Raw genomic sequence first — 14,329 nt, 5'->3', positions numbered from 1 at the left:
AAATGTAAACTTGCATCAAACAATTGAAAGTTAAATCAATAAACTGCTTGTGCACATAAAGATTTGAAAGTAGTAAAGTAACGATACAGAGGAACATTTTTTGCGATGCATCTTTAATGAGCATCCTATACCTTCATGAAATATTTGTTCAATTTCCACTTAAAAGCTGCCACTCTTTTACATTAACAGTCAAAGTGATAACGGTGCTGTGTAATTAGAATTAATACAATTGCAATATGTAATCCGAAAAATTCATTATTCAAAACTTAAGATATACAGTTTTCTAAAGCAATATCTAATGACACTCTACTGTCAGAGGATCACTTGTACGTATTTCGTGTTGCTTCCAGTGGGAATTGTGTGTGTATCCAGCAGAATAATCCCATCTACTGTCTCCTAATATCATTCAGTAGTGTTCTGGAAATTAATTCCAAATAGTATATTTCTCAAGAAATTTCATCATGAAAGGCTGACTAACTGCAGCTGATCCATCATTTCATAGGCTATTCAAATGGCGATTCAATTTATCTAAAGTCTAGACAGGCACTCTTAAGAACCTGAAGTTGCAAGCAAAGGTTTTTACCTTTAAGCAAGGCTTACCTTTTTCCCCATATCTGCTGATTTTCATGATAATGACTCTAGAAAGTCTATTAAGTGGGTGATTGCAGCAGTTCACAGTATTCACAGCTCTGCTTTGCTTGTGGTCCACAAACAGCTCACTGAGACCTTAGAATTTACTGGATTGAACCTGGATCTTTGTACTTATTTTACACATACACAGTAGGTGTTTTGCCTGAATACATGATTCAGCATTAGCCCTAATATTAAGAATCTACATAATGAACTGTCACAAGGAAATGGTGGCTTTGTCAACCTTGCACAGCTGCACTTTGCATCAGCCAAAAAATAAAACAGTCTCTGCTGCCTAATATTTATGTGCTGTATGATTTATTCCTGACAGTTATGGTGCTTGCAAAAATATTATGTATATATATATACATATATAAAATACATATATGATGTGGTCATAAGGGGCTGCTGCAACTGGTGTTGCTTAGTGGAGCAGAGTCCCATGAAAGAAAAAAAGCAACCCAATGCAATCCCAATGCATTGATAACATTTTATTTTTGAACCAAACAGATCTGGGGACATGTGATCCTTTTCTAAAATATAAGTCAGGTTCTTAGCATGTTATTTTGTACTCCTAAGTCTCTAGTGTTTTGTATTTTAAGGAAAATGAAGCTGAGAGGTGGTGGAAATTTTAAAATTGAAGTAGATACCATGATATTCTTTGCTGTACTTTCTGGGTTGAAGGGTCCAAAAATTCAGGGGATATTTGAGTAGTCAGATTTTTAGAAATGTGCTCAAATTTATGGCATAGGAATGCAGAATACCTGGGAAGCAAGGACAAGACCTTCTACCTTTGACTTATATTTCGGGTCTCCTGCAAGCTTTGTGGCACTGCTTGCGGCTATAAAAGAACTGTATTATTGATGAAGAAAATTGTAAACTCTGTAATTCTACATTGCATGCAATGCAATGTGGTTTGCTGAGTGACTTTTACTACTGAATATAAAAATATTTTCCCAACTGTCATTACGTAGGGTAGAAGAAAAGCCTCAAAGTTCACGTACTGTTTCTTTGTGCTGTTTCATTTTGTTAAAATGCAGAGGTAGGCTTCTGTACTCAGCTGGTTTCCAAACCGTCAAGGAAGCTTTGCCTTAGAAAAATGTAAAATGTTTCACAACTTGACATTAAATGAGAGAAAAAAAGCCCTTGTGCAATTATTTCTAGCTTTTTGTTATTGCTTGCTTCTCTATTGTACGGGTGCTTCACTGTGCACAGCTGTTTTTCAGGCCCTGCCAAGACTTGTTGCAGAAAATAAAAATATTTGCCAGCTTCACTTTAACAACAACAACAACAACAACAAGAGCATTTATTTCTTTGTGCTTTATGTACATGAAAGTAATGGGTCCACGCTGCCCACATCACAGGAATCTGGCTCAAGAAAACTGCTGCCGGCTAGCAGCCAAGCATTTTGTGTAGACTACTACTGGTAACAGTTTTCATTGGCAGAGAATTTGTGTTCAGTCCAGTCCAAAGCTAGAAGCAGACTTCAGTGTTTCCTTCATGTCTACTTCTCTTTTTCTTGTCTGGCTGTTCCAATATTCCCAAACTGAGACTAGCAGCTCTTCTTGGTTAAGTTAATATACCATCTTAGAAAACTAACTCCTTCCATTTGCATCAGTTCAGCTTAGATTAAAGTTACTTTTTGTTACTACTTCAAAAAACAAACAAACAAAAACCCCCACAGACCTAATTGCAAGAACTTTGGGGTTTTCGCTGTTTTTCTTTTCTGTCCCTGTAGCTACTGAAAAGAGATCTCACTGCTCGTCCTGTCTAGTCCTAACATGAATGAACATCAGTTGTCCAGACCTGCTTAACTGAAACCCAAACTTTCTGACCCACACAAGAGTAGGTAAGGGAAAACCAAACGATCAAATGATTTTGACGAAAAAAAGTCTTCAGACTAGCTTAATTCTTTTTGAGAAAGAGAAGAAATAATGCTATATTATTGAGACTGCTTTCTCCCTCTAGTGTCAAACTTGAGACTTAGGTCCTTATCTTCCAACAAGCTGTGGATGCCTCTGCTCTATGAAATCCCCAGCTCTGTGTAGGTGTGCAGCACAAAGTTTGCAAAATAAGGAACACCTTTTAATTCTAAAAGTAGAGCTCTGCCTGTTCACCAGAATGAATGCTACATACATTGTTTCACAGTTTCCCATGTGCATGCTATGGTTGAAAGTCTAGTTTTTGCCAAACGGGCATTTGGACAACATCTTAAGACACAGTGGGATAAAGTCAAAGAGATGTTCATCCTGTCTGTAATTTTTTTGTTTCGATTACTTCCTTTCCTGAAGCTGTATGGCATTTCAAATTAAGTATATCTGAAGGCCGTGAGATTAAGAGCTCAGGACCATTGTGAAGAACAGAACTGAGAAATACACAGTTGTAAAAATTAATGGCAAATAGTTCTATGTTAGTGAAGAATGACAAAACTCAGGAACTTGTCTAAGCTTGTTTGTATGCATTTTACTTCTGGTTACTGAAGGCAATGGGATTTATATTACTAACTTTTCTGAATACAGGACTTCATTCCAAATCAGTAGTCTAATTCCTCGCATAGACTTCAAGATATGAAACAAATTCTTTTGAGACATGCCATTCCCCCTCCCCCCCAAAACAAAAGAAATATTGAAAAATCACAGTTCTCCTCACTCACCATAAATGAGACATCTTCAACTGAAGCACTTTGGCTTTACATCTCATCTCTCAGCCATTTACAACTGATAGTTTTATATCCACTACTTTTCCCAGTAACTTCCTCTCCATTCTAGCCTCTAGCTAAGGAGAGAAACACTCATGAACTTCTCTTACACATCAGCTCTTGTCATCAGCAGATGTCAGCAATTCTAAGAGAAGAAACCAAGCTGGAGAAGTAAAAAGCTGGATGACAACTCTTTATAAATAATTTATTTAACTGCCTATGCTCACCTAAGCAGGGAATTTCTAGTTTCCATCTCCTAAGAAGCTCCTGCACTGTCTGTGACACCAGGGCATTGCAGGATATTGTGAAGCACTATCTCATTTTCATGTCCCCTTCTTTCTGTTTCCCATCCCCTCAATTAGCAATTACAGTATTGTTATGTATTAGACATCTTTATGTCAGCCTTCAAATGTTTTTAACTCTTGCCATCCCTGCATGATACAATGATGAATCTTTACAAATCATTCACAATCGCACAGGGAATTTGGTGATGTGACTCAAATTGACTCGTTGGTTTAGAGAGTATATATCTGCATTCAAAACTCAGACAAATGTAACATGTTCCTGCCTCAGAAGTCACTTTCTGAAGACCCTATTGCAAATACCTCATGAACCATAAGCATAGAGAAATTAGCCATAGTTAAATAGATATTGAATGCTAACAAATGCAATAGATATTGGATGTGATCTGCTAGAACTTGTATGCTGACTGGAAAGGTTCTTATAGAAGTGACCTTTCCTCTGTGTGACTCCTCACCAACTCAAGGAACCTGATCCCTGAGATACCATGCAAATCCGGACATCAAACAGCTACCTGCTTCAAAATGATGAAACACAGACCCATGGAATTAGGTAATCCAGTTACAAAAATGACCTTTCTTTAAATTGAGTTTACATAGTAGTTTATACCTTGAATAACACAATCATTTTACAGCATTTACCCATTTACTATAATAATGTATTTCTTCCTATTAAAAATACACATATATCTTAAATACACATATATCTTAATCTAAAAACAATGGAGTTGTCTCAATTTTTCAAGTAATGTTTAGAAATTAGAGACTAACATAACTGTTTTGTGTCTACCGACTCTAAACAATGCTAAACTCAGACTCCAAATTCACAGACTCTAAACAAATGTCATGAAAGGTTTTCCCTATGGCAGAACATAAATTGCTAAGAAAATAAATGATTTTTATCTTCAAATTGGAATGGTTAATTAGGAATGAATATTCATAACAGATCTTTTTCTCTTTCACTACTTAAAAAGACCCTGCAAATGAATAGTAACAGGGCTTTACAAGAAAAACAGGCCAAGAAATCTGAAACGTCCTTTTCCATTTCAATTTTCTTATACATGATTTTGTAATAGGTAACAGCTAAAGTTGCTTGAAATCCAGAATTTTGCCTGAAGCAAAATTTTTACATTTAAACTTTTTTATTTTTCACTATAGGATGAAAAAGTTAATTTTTCCACATCAAGAAAATTTCAAAAATGTTATTTGGAAATAAATATATATTTTTATCTAGCGGAAGTGTAAGACATTTCAAAAATTAAAAGATTTCATTAAAGTTTCTCAAAACAATCCAAAATACTAATTTTTTCCTATGACACATTGCCTAAGCTGTTTGGAATTTTGGTTCCAGTTCTCACTGCTGGATCATATCCTCAAGGACAGCTATATCTCCCATAATGTGCTTGTACCACCAAACTATTATGTGCTTGAAATTATAGAATATAAGATTGTGTTCTGTGACATCTTTTTCCTACTAATACATGAGTAAAGAAAAATACAGGCATATTACCTAATTTTTACCACTTATTAATTAGTTACCTGAGTTCTTTGTTTTACTGGAGAATGAGGAACTACAGAAGATGGGCCCCATTATGAAGACTGTCAAAATATTTTATAGTGTATAAGATTGCCGTTAAGGTTTTTGGAAATTTGATCACAAAATTTGACATGGTATAATTAATGTAGTTGGATCTTTTCTCTTAATGTTTTATTCAGTAACAACATAGATTACTGTATTTAAAAATAGTGTTAATTAGGAACAAGCATTTCCTATACAGCAACTACTATAAATTTATCATAAAATAAAATTACATTTATACGCTCCTTGACTTCAATATTAACCTGAGGAAGTGGCTCACAGTCAAGTGACACCTTAGCATCCCCTTTTCTTTATTGCCCCAGAACATGTGTCCTACACAAACTGATTTCTTTGGAGGAGTTGTATTTATATACAGGAAACAATTCAGATTTCATTCAGCCAGAAAGATAAAATACAGGTCAAGAATGAGCCTCTATCCCAGTTCCTAGGATAATCACTTTGGATCATGCTGATCATGCTCCAGTGGTTCCTATAATTCAAGTGAAACTCTGAATAAAGTAAAATAAAACAAAATGAAATAAATAAATAAAACAAAATAAAATACCCTCAGAGTGAAACACTACCTCCTGTCCCCACTCCAGCCAATAAATACCTTATCCACTAGAACTGAAAGCTTTCTTTCCTATTTTTGACTTAATTTCTTACTGTGCAACAATACAACTTTAACATGAGAGGTTAGAACTGCCCTGACCTCATGAAAGTGTCTTCCACAGCGGTTCATAGGATCATAGGACAATTCAGGTTGGAGTTTGGGTGAAGGGACCTCAGGAGGTCTTTAGGCCATCCTCTGGCTCAAAGCAGGGACAACCAGAAGGTTACTCAGGGCTTTACCCATTCATCGTGTTGCTCTCAGCCTGATCATCCAACCAGTATTTTATCTATTTGGTTGCCTACCCAGACTGTAACATCCTAACTTGGATATAAATATATTGTGGAACAGAGGTGAGAAAGAAAGGAATGAACATGGATCTTTCATATCCAGGGTAAGTTCCCTAAACATAAAACTATTGCATTCGGAGTTGGAAATAGGAAAAGATAGATGTGGCAGCATAATTTCTTCCTTTTGCTGTATTTTCAGGTTGCAATAACCACTATACTTTGGGAGTTGCCCAAAAGTGATCCCTTCAGCAGATTTAGAGGAAGAAGCATCTTGCTGCTGCAGCTCAGCACTGCTTCTGTATGAGCCAGACTCTGAGCTGTCTGATTTTGTCAGGTCTGAGGCATTGCTAGGTGTGCACAGAGACATACCTGTTAGTGCCTGGGAAACTTTAATGTCAAAAACCTGGTCACTTAGAGTCTGGAGTGTCTTTGGGATTTAGCAGTGATTTAGGTGTTGCTCTAGGTTGCAATTTTAAATTCCCATAATTTAATTCTGACTATATCCCTTTTTTTGCACAAAAAGTATGAGGAGAGGGTTTGTTCTTGGTTCCTATGTATATGTATGTATTATTTGATCTAATACAGTTAAGGAACCCAGATAAATCAGAGATAAAAGATAAAGCTATTTAGAAGAATGTTTACAGAATTATGATTGAGGTTTTCAGACTAGTTTATAGGATTAGCCCAGAGAAGAGTAGGCTCGGGGGGATCTTGTCAATGTTTATAAATATCTAATGGGAGAGGGTAGGAACATGGGGCCAGACTCTTCTCAGAGGTGCCCAACGACAGGACAATAAGTAATGAGTATGACAGAAACACAGGCAATTCCGCCTGAACACCCTTGGAAGTACCCAAAATCTGATGACACATAATGCTGGGCAACCTGCTTTAGGTGACCCTGTTTGAGCTGAACCAGGTGATCCCCAGAGGCCCCTGCCAACCTCAACTATTCTGTGATTCTGTGAATGAGTTTTAATGAAGATCTGTAGCTAAATTTATATCAAGGTATCTAACTTTAGACATTGATATTTAAAACTAGAATTTTTTGAAATAGAACTGTAATCAGACTCAGCTACACAAAGTATTATTCCTTTTTTCAAGTATTGCAATGCAAAAAGGAAAGTTTACTCTTCAGGAGGGAGAATTATGTCATGGTCTTGTCTTCTTGTAAAAGAAGAGCTTCCTATTGGGAAGACTATCTTTAAAGAAATTCTGTTATACAGTCAACCATTTATAGCCATTTAGTGGGAATTTTGCATGTGAAAATCTCAAAATTGTTGACTAATTGGGCTATAAATAATTCGTACACATCGTACAAGTATTTATTTTTCCAAAATATCTTAAAATACTCAGTATAAGAAAGAAACTGCTTTTGCTTAGAAGCCCAAATAATTGTAAAAAAGGAGTTAAAGGCTTTTGCTCTGTGCTTCTTATACATAATGGTATATGTGGTGTATATATTACATAGATTATGTATGCACTACAGTTTATAAAAGAGGTCATTTGCATAAAAAGCCTTATTAATCATTGAAATCTATCTTATTAAAAATGCTGCCTGATATTACTTATATATGTCATGTATTTATATTAGGAAGTTGGTCTTAGTATAACGTATAATGGACCTCATACTCAGCTTACGACTCTACTGCTTTGCAACCGCCAAAAATCCAAAACAATATTCAATATACATGAAGTGTTTAGTGAACCGAAAATCAATAGCAGAATTTCCCATGGTTTGGTACCTTCTCTAATCTGAAGGCTAATATTTCTGGAGCTAGAAGTCTGCGTCCACTTCTCCTCTAATTTCTTTATTGTGATTCATGCACTATTGAAATAAATAGATTAATTTCATTGGGTCCCTATATCAGTCCCTATGTCAGCCCTCTGTCAGAGGATCTCTATATGACTGTGGGCAAGTGACATACAGTTTTGGCACATCAGTTATCTGACATATGTTTTTCAACAGGTAACTTCTGAATAAACTTCGAATTCCAGTGAGTGTTCAGCTTTATGAACATAAATACAGTTATGATGACTACCACTAACTATACGTTGGTAAACACGCTATTTTGTAACACTGTCTTCACATTTTTCAATTTTTCTGTCTCAATTAATTTTAGAATATTTCTAGATCTTGTTATCATAAGAGATCAGGATATAGAAATTCTATTTCACTGCAGTTTTGGAAATGTCCAAGAGAACTTTGTTTCAGATTAATCTAACTAGAACATTTTCTATTTTTCTGTGCAGGAAAATGTCAGGAAAAATGTTTTAGAGTGAGTGAAGCATTTCATTCTACAAAGTCAAAACACTTAGTTTTGACAAATTTAAGTTAAATTCTGATTATTTTTTAAGCTAACAACCTCTAATATGTAATAGCATTTTCTCTTTCTCCTCTTGCCAAAATCCCACCTGCCCAATATTGGAAATGAAACCATTAAAGAACATTTCCTGGCTAAATTGTCAATATGCAATTTTTCATCCCAGTGGGTGGAAGCTGTTTTCCATATTTTTTCTTATTTTCAGAATGTGTAAAGGAAACTGGCTGGATTTTGTGGAGCATTTCTAATTCTATGGCACTGTACTGTCAAATGAGAAACAAATCTGCCAGAATCGCTCAAACCAGGGGTATTTGCTGGGGGAACTCTGTTCTGTACAAGCCTGACATCCCTGTCTGAAACATCTGGAATTCTGTTTGGGGAGAAGGCCAAAGGAAATCAGCATTTTTGGCTTTAGGTATGTCTGTTATCAGTAGAGCAGAATACTACTTGATAGCTGAGCTTTGTCAAGGGTAATCCTTGTGAAATCACAGACAGTTTTTTCTCAGTAATTCTGAGTATTTCCGAGTATATATCTAACAGATAAAGAGGAGACATATCTCAAAATCTAGGAAAAGTTTGATTTACTGTCAAATGCCTAATATATATTAGGCATAAGCAATGCCTTTGAGAAGAGGTACTCTGAGAAGTTAGAACAAAGCCTTGGTTTTTGAACAGAAATAGAATTTAAATCAAATGAAAATAAACCAAAATTAAGTGTCTTGCAATTGTAATTATTTTATTGTCTCAAAATACTGAGAGAAAATAATTGTGAGAAAGAATGCACAATAGTGCAGTGATATTATTTGCTAAGAAACAAGGGAAAGATAAGATTAGTTTTAAAATGGACCTTTTTAAGTTTCATATACTCAGAGGACTGTGAGATATTTTAAGTGGTAGATTAAATATATTACAAAGAAAAGATGGAAACTTATAAACTGATGGGGACTATACCTTTGTAAATTATTCTGTTTGGTTTAGAAACATTGAACAAAGTTATTAAAATTCTTTGGAACAAAGTTTAGGAGCAGTTAATACAAATTAAATTCTGAGACACATAAAATGTATTTTGGCAACTATCTAGTAACACCTGCTGTACTTAGATATGTAAAACAGTTTCCATTAAAACTCCCTGCTTTCACTTTCCTAAAAATTTAGCCTTTGGGGTTGAAATTTTACATCTTTGACCCTTTCTGAAAGGTTTTTTCCAGCATCAACCATTTTTTGATAGGGGATGGCCCTGTCTCCATTTCCCCACATGTCTAAAGCAGCCTAAGACTGGAACAATTGGCAGAAGAAGAATTATAACCTATTTCAGCAAAAAAATAGCTCCAGCAGAGGAAAGAGAATATCAGTCTGAAAATCGCAATTTAATTAATTAATGCAAATAAGCTATTTCTGGGACTAATAAAAGGGGCTACCAGGATGAGAGCTCCCACTGAAGCAGTCTCAAGTATAGAGGTGGAATCTCCGACCTCCACCTCCCCGAGGAGCAAGCTAGCCACGGCAAACCCAAAATTTCATTAGCCCATTTTAACATATGGCTGTTCTTGAAGAGTGAACTTCAGAGCTGTGGATTTTTTCTCCCCAGCCAGACCTCTGCCATTCAGCGATCAGCAGTGAAGGTGGTGAAGACGACAAGAGGCTATTTCTCCTCGAACATTAGTGCCACAGAAGAGCTGGAAGAAGTGAGGAAACAAAATGACAGAAAGGATGGCACTGTAGCTGAAGTAAAATTTGAGCTGTTGGACTTTTGCCCTTCTTCTGACAAAGGGTTTTTGTACAGTACTGTGCAGGTCAATTTAAACAATTCAAGAGCATTTTCAATATATGCAATGCTGCTTAATAATATCTATACTGAAAAATTAGGTCAAGGGCCTTTCCAATTAGGTACCCAAAGCTGTAGTATGATATGAGTATCTTTTTTTCACTCTTAGTCCTTCAGGGAACTATAAGGCTGGAAAGAGCTTGGAAAATCACTTGTACAGAGTCAGTCAAAATATCCTGAAATCATACTTGGCATTTGTGTAAACTGTTCTTGAAAACTTCTGATGAAGGAAATCTGTAACATCTCCAAATAGATGGGGTAAATCTTGAAACGGCATTAACACAGAAAACATTTTTCTTTTAGTATTCTACCCTACATTTTCTTACTGAAAATTAGGCTTATTCTTATTCTAACCAATATTATTTGTTTTCTAGCATATCCATTCTTCTATTGGAAGACTATTTAGCATGTCCCTGACTTTGGTCTTTTCTTTCTAGTTCTTACAGGCACAGTTTTTGAGTCTCATCATTCTTGGTTATAGTATTTTATTGTTCCACTTGTTCTCTGCACTCCCCTTGTTCTCTGCACACATCCTTTTTAAAATGTGGTTACTGAAAGTGGACAAGGCACTTCAGCTGAGGGCTAGAACCAGTTACCTCTTACTTTAATAACTATGCTAATAATCTTTTTTTTTTTTTTTTTTTTTTTTTTTTGAAATAGCCTCACAGTAGAGGCCAATATGGGGGTTTGATCTGCCTTAGTCCTCAGACACTTTTCTCAAAAGCTTCTGAAGAATCAGTTATTCTCATTTTTTTATGCATTTGACTTCCCAGCTGTAACATTTTGCCTTTGTCTTTATCTTGTATATTTTTGACATTTCAACACTCAGCTTAGATTTTATGAATTCCAATATTTCCCAGTAACCTACCTCTTTCTCTTTCTTATTTTATTCCATCATTTAAATTGTTAATCAAAATACTATCTGGAAACAGCTACTTGCCCAAGCAGACCCCAGTAGGGCCTTTCCTGAACCCCTTTCTCATTTTGACAACTTCCTCCTCTGTTCTTTGAAATCTAATCTGGCATCCAAAGTTCCTGGGGGATAATAATTAATAGTGCCGGGATGGCTCTGCCCAGGTGTTTACAAATTCCAAAGTAAACTTCGTTTGGCCCTACAGACTAATTATACCTAAACGAAACTTTTTTTTGTTTGTTTTTGGTTTTTTCCCTACTGCTCCTTCTTGTAACTCTGGTCACATTAGACACACCTTTTAATCTGTTGTTTAGCAGCAGACACACAGCAGGATCTATAGGATCCTATATAGGCACTTTCTCAATAAAATTTCACATGAGAGGTAAATGAATCTACATTTCCTTTATCATCATCTTTCACCATCATAATTTTACAATCTTTTCTTCCTACCATTTTTGTTCTTTGCTTCTTAGTCCTTCTGATTTTATACTCATTTTCTGTGAACCGTTCCCTAATATTTAATCTGGCCATGTGTTTTACTTTCTAAGAACCTGACAGTTCCATTCTGATTTTTAGGTTTCATTTATATAACATTTTTTTTTATTCATGGTTCTTATCCCTCTTCTATGTAAAGATGGTTTCCTCCTGGCCATTTTTAATTTAGATTCTTGCAATAAAATTCACTGTTTTACTGAATCCAATTTTCATGAGACCTTACCCATTAATTAACTATATTTGCTCGAGTTAATTTTTCGTATTCTCCTGCTCTTTTGGCTCTTTCTTTTTCTTGACTTTTGAACTTCATTATTTACTTTCATCGAAATTGTCTTCTGAATTCAAATTCTTGTCCAGGCCTTGCCTGATAGCTAGAAGATAATTTAAAGTAGCTATTCATAAAAACCTTGAAGAAATGTTATATAAATGGATCCACAGCTTGTGTGAAGACTTTCATACACCAGGTATGATCACAGTTAAAAAGTTTGAACCCTGTATCATATGTAAACAATGAGACTACAATAAAATACTTAACGGGTTTTCGTTTACTTCTGTCCCGCTTCCTTACGGATCATCTGTCCTGCACCGTCAATTGTCTTACAGTTCTTAGGAAAAAATTGGAATGCGATAATGAAATTAGGAGAATCATTATAATGTGTGCACTAAGAGTTTAACCAAAGGTTTCATGGCTAGAAAATTCTGACATTTCCTTCTTTTCAGTAATTGTCATTGAACGTTTATTTTTTTTACATATACTTAATGTGTACTAGAATTTATATTGAAAGAAAGGTTAACAAGGTGACATCAAAGTCTTCTGGACACAGAAAAGGAAATAAAGGGTAATAGACAGAAGACATAGAAGAGTCAGAAAGTAAATGCTTTGAGTGTAATTTCTTTGCACAAGGACCCATTAACGCATGTAGTAAATTTCTAAGGTCAACAACAGGAGAAGTTAGTACAAACAGTTTTATAAGGGAGATAGGCAAGAACTTCCAGGGAGACAATGTTGTCATTTTTACTAGGAACGACACAGAACAGATCAAGATATTTTCTTCCTGCTCACGATGCATTTTTTCTTTAACTCACCACTCTATAAAGAGCTTTTTTCCAACAGTAATAGAAATCAATACAAAGCCCATTCAAAATGCAGAATATAGAATATTAATGAATTCCTAGCTATGATATTTTATATAGCAAAGAGAGCCATCATATATAGATATAAAGGTACAATAATTTTGAGCAAGGCCAGGTTGCTGTTCTCATTATTGTTAAACCAATGGGGACAAATTCCGTCTCTGTCATTTCTCCCATTACCATGGGATGGAAAGTGTTCGTATGGGTTAACTGCACCGCAAAGCTATTGGGATATAAAGGTAGGTGATTTTCTTCCCTCTGGGATCTCAGGTTTACTCAGATTATTATTTATTTAGAGTATTATTATTCATTATCGTTATTATAGTTTTATGTTGGAACTGAGCTGTAATTATAATTAGAGCACTGGTTGTATGCCCGAGGGAAACTCATTGTAAGAGACAGTCTCTTTTCCCCAGAAGCTTGCAGGCTAACTGAACAGAAAAAGGATGAAATGACTCTCTCAAAGTTATACATCAGGTAAGGGGCAAACAGTGTTTTCTCCACTGACTTCACTAGAGAAATGAAGATTTTTGTTCAGAATTCTTCAGCCTGGGCCAGGGAATAAACTCTTAGCATGTATTACGCTAGAGTTCAGTTTCAGAGATTTTGTCAGTTTTAAATACAATTTTCCTCCAAGCACCAGCAGCATTGGTCAAATGTCTTTGTTAGACTGAGCTTTAAAGTATCTCAGGCAAGGAGAAAGAGGTTGGAGGATAAAGTATTTAAAACAGAAAGGACTTAATTATATGCAATGGAGGGGGACATGAGCCACATTCAAAGCGAGTATATTCTTCCCGGGATGTGTAGGTGTAACTCCCTCGTGTATATTAAAAATGATCACTTACAAAATGATTTTAGATATATTAATGGACTTACTTCCAATCTATTTCTGCTTGTCAAATGTGTCACCTCATATCCTTAGAGTACAAGAATGGCAACACTCTCTATGCTTTTGACAAGTGAACGAAAATGGAAATCAAGGTATTTCTATACAGACTTTTCAAAGGGAATTTACCATTTTAACTGGAACAGAGACGTAGGAACTTTCTGATATTCACAAAGATCCCTTCTGAGCAGGAGATTATTTGTAATCAATGGTAGATGAGCTAAGTTTCTGACAAGATCAAAAGCATTAAATTATGATTTAACGGGCACTGATTTTCTTTCGATGATGAAAACTTTGTCTGGCCAATTTATTTAACTATCCCAAAAGATTATAATGAAACAAGCATAAATTGTGCAAAGTCTTATGCACAGAAAAGATCTTTCCTTTCATTCTCATTCTGTCCTGTCCTCTTTTGCCTGGTTAAAATGCTGTAATTTGCTTTCTTGAAAGCCCACTTTATACCTATTTCAAAATTTTTTGCTACTGAAAATGGGAGAAAAAGGTGGTAGCAATCTGGAGCTGTACCTTGCACTGCAACAGGTGTTAGTTACATTAACTAATAAAGGATTTCTTCTTGCCTGACTCAAAGTAGTAACCAAAGCACCCAAGAAATGTACCTGACAGCCTAACAAAACTCCTCACTCAGTGA

Source organism: Rhea pennata, chromosome Z, assembly GCF_028389875.1.
Source record: "Rhea pennata isolate bPtePen1 chromosome Z, bPtePen1.pri, whole genome shotgun sequence".
In the NCBI taxonomy this organism is placed as follows: Eukaryota; Metazoa; Chordata; class Aves; order Rheiformes; family Rheidae; genus Rhea; species Rhea pennata.
Note: the sequence above shows the minus strand (reverse complement) of the source record.